Here is a 3,781-nt window from a genome sequence, read left to right as displayed (position 1 = left end):
TTTTGTGGGTAACTTCAAACTAATGATAAGATTCAGGAAAATATAATATTCACTACACAGATAAATTTACTTATAAGGTAAAAATTTTCCAATAGCAAAGGCTCACAAACATTCTGTGAATTTCTGGGGCAGTATACTGACTTTCCTTTTTAAAATTCTAAAAATAAAAAGACTCCTCCATCTGGAATGAGTTAAGTATGCTCATGTGCAGAGACATGGAGATGAACTGAGATCACCTTTTAGGTCTCCACAATTCTATGATTTAATAGAGGACCCTCCACTCAGGTGTCTAAAAAGGAAGAAACTGAAGATTTAAGAAAAATGGGGAAAGGGTTTTAAGATAACAATCTGTAATTTATACTCAGCTATTCTCTGTCTCACCTGAGTGGCTAATTCCTCCCTCCTCTCAACTATTTGGTTTAATTTCTTTTACAAAACGGTTTTGATAAGGAAGGGAGAAAAAAGAAGATACCTTGGGAAAGGTCAGACAAAAATCTGTTCAGCCAAAAATTCAAGTCAAAAGCTAAAATATGCATTATTTTTAGACATAAGTGCCCAATCTGGAAAGATGGAGACAAGTCTTTGTCTCCCCCAAAAGTATTACATTTCCCACCCATATTTATCTCAGTCTTGGATATATAGCAGCCAATTGTTTAAACTACAAGTTACTCAACCTATAACATTAGTGACCACTCAAAAAACTAATAGAACATTTATATTATTTTGTTCCACATTGTTTCACTACTGGCTGACATAAACTTAGTTAATTGCTAGGGACAAATGACCTTTTTGGCAACCAGAAATATGGGTTGTAACAGGGTTCAAATGTAATGTCTTAAAATTAGTAACCTATGAGGCATTTGTAGCCTGGCAAAGAGTTTAATCAATTATAAAAAAAAAAAAAAATCTATATTCTTTTGCTGTCAGTATTTCTCCCACCTCCATGTGTTCTGATACATGCTCTGGAAGATACTTAAGGATAAGGAGGAAATATAAAGGAATGATGAAAATAAAAATAAATTGGAAATGGAAACCTGAAATGTGAAGCAACAAATGTTTACTTGAAAACAGACTATTGAGCACAGACAGGAATATACAAACTGAGAGCAAACATACGACAAATAAATATGTGACCTTCTGGCTGTATGTTAATGTGGTCTGAGAAATATTTAATACAGGCCTTTGTCTAAGCAGAGAAAAAGCTCCATTACCTAGTGCAAACTCTGTGTACTGATCCATATTCCACACACCTTTCGTCTAAAGTAGCAACCACATCACTATTAAACTGTTTCCACCAGTTAGCAAAAACTTATGTACACTGTCAAAGTATAAAATCTTTTTGAAATTTTATATTCCAAAGAAACAAATTTAGGGGATTGAGTATGTATACATAGGAGCTGAATTGATTCACAAGAAGATTTGGTCTGACCTGTCATCCATGCTGGCCACAAATCTCACCAGAGTCAGCAGCAGGACTGTTAGGAGAATTGTGGAGGAGAAAGAAGATAAATGGGGTAGTTCTTTTTGCCATTTGTGCAGTGTGGACAGAGCATGCATGGCAATTAAGTATCTCAAAGGACCAAGAAGGCATGGACTGTAATTTGTTGAACAGTGAACTATACTAGTTGTTCAGATAAGTAAGTAAATAAATAAATAAATAATGTACAAATAGCAGTTATTTCTTAGAACAGCCCTCTAAATCTACATATATTAATAAATCACTTAGAAATCAGGTGACATGCATCTCAAAGAATTTTGGTAAAAGTTCTAATAAAAATAGGAATATACCAAGAGTACAGTTACCAGATTAAACAAGACTATGAAATAGATAAACGTAAGAAAAGCTGAACAAAACTAGGTTACAGATAGATTTTTCTTAAACAACAAAGTTGTCTTAGAACTTGTATAGCATTCAATATCTACTAGGTGTTTCAGTAATTAATTTTATCAGTAAGCCTGTCTTACGGATGAGCAAACTAAAGCACTGAAGGATTAAGTGAATTTCTTAAGATCACACGAAAAGTTGGAGGAAGTGGTCTTGATCAATCCTTAGATATAATCATTTATTCATTAACATACTCAACAAACATTTGACCAACTAGTATGCTGGGCGCTGATGACAAAAAAGACAAAAATCTCCACTTTGAATAAGCTCACAGTCTAGTAGAAAAACTGCCAAGTAAGCAAGTAATTACACTACACTGTGATAAATCTTTTCATAGCAGCATAGTGCAGGTGCCCTGGGATAATCTAAATCTGTCTGAGTGAGAGCCAGGGAAAATTTCACAGAGCAACAGCAACTTCGGCCAAGTCCTCAAGGAAAAATAGGAAGTGGCCAGGTAAACAAGAGAGGAAAGAGCAATGGGTTCAGAATGAATAAAAGCAAGGAAGCTTTTCATGTCAAGAGTTTATCATGAGCTGCAAGTAAAAGTACATGGCTAAAGATGGAGATAAAGTTCCAGAAATAGCAAAGGGGCCATATGACTAAAGAGTTCAGACCTTAGCTGTTAGGCAATGAAAAGCAACTGAAGGACTTCATGCCAGAGAGTGTCATAACCATGTTTCATTTATTAACAGGAGTCTGTGGTCGTTCTGTGAAAGACAGCTTAAAGCAAAGAGGATAAAGCCAGATCCAGGGAAACCCATTAGGAAACGTATCCAACAGCCAAAGCAAAAAATAAGAGCGTAAATTAAGGCAGGAGAATAAAGTAGGAAGAACTACTTTTCCCTTATTCTTCAGGGGAACTTCTATCAGGTCATGTTATAATCAGGCAGGTAATGTTATATATAATGAAAGAATGTTGTAACACCGTTATTCGTATACTTAGAGTTACTCTGACGTCAAAAGACATCAGTTATATCAACCGACCAAAGGGACATGATAATATAAGAAAAGTTCTAAAATATTTGGGATAAATTTCAGTAACAAGAATATTTTTATAATCTTAGTTTCAAGCTCTAGCAATTCTACATCAATTTATAGTAATAAATATTGAAGTAGAAGTAGAGAATGAGCATGGGATATGTAAACCAGTGAAACAACAGAGAATTTAATGCATCGTTAGCAGTCCAAACCTCTGTAGACTCATTAACCTCTTAAAACCTGGAATAAAATTCCTCAGCGCTTTTCACGTTGATGAAAAACAAATTAGCAGCGACAAAGCTAATTGAAAAATTACGGCAAATACAGTCGATGCAGTCAGTTATTTATCTTGAGACACACAAACAAGAATCTCAAGTGTGAACAGAATTCAGCAGAATACACAACAACATAAACAAGGATACAATGGTAATTGCTGCCTTTTACCAAAACACAGCAATATAAAAACTCCACCTCGTGCCAGTCTTCGAGTTTGTTGTCAGAAAGATCTAGCTCCGACACGTGAGCGCAGAAGGCGGCAATTTCTTTTTCGTCTCCTGCACAGGTTATTCCACAGCTGTTCAACACTAGCACACTTGGGAGGTTGAGGCGATCTGAATCACAGGGGACACATAATACATTCTGCATTAGCCTAATTTTTGTTTTTTTTTTTTTCTTTTTGAGACAGAGTCTTGCTCTGTTGCCCAGACTAGAGTGCCCTGGCGTCAGCCTAGCTCACAGCAACCTCAAACTCCTGGGCTCAAGCAATCCTCCTGCCTCAGCTTCCCGAGTAGCTGCGACTACAGGCATGATCCACCATGCCCAGCTAATTTTTTCTATATATATATTTAGTTGTCCAGATCATTTCTTTCTATTTTCAGTAGAGACAGGGTCTCGCTCTTGTTCAGGCTGGTCTCGAAC

At 36.2% G+C, this 3,781-nt stretch overlaps 1 protein-coding gene across 1 annotated transcript in view; it reads right to left on the bottom strand.

Annotated features, from left to right (window-relative positions):
* TBCEL (tubulin folding cofactor E-like) overlaps positions 1-3,781 on the bottom strand; it is an 85,023-nt gene that overhangs the window by 43,458 nt on the left and 37,784 nt on the right. The window lies entirely within an intron of this gene.

This window comes from Propithecus coquereli, unplaced genomic scaffold, assembly GCF_000956105.1.
Source record: "Propithecus coquereli isolate 6110/MARCELLA unplaced genomic scaffold, Pcoq_1.0 Scaffold222, whole genome shotgun sequence".
NCBI classification, from domain to species: domain Eukaryota; kingdom Metazoa; phylum Chordata; class Mammalia; order Primates; family Indriidae; genus Propithecus; species Propithecus coquereli.
Note: the sequence above shows the minus strand (reverse complement) of the source record. Positions and strands in the feature narration are given on the sequence as shown.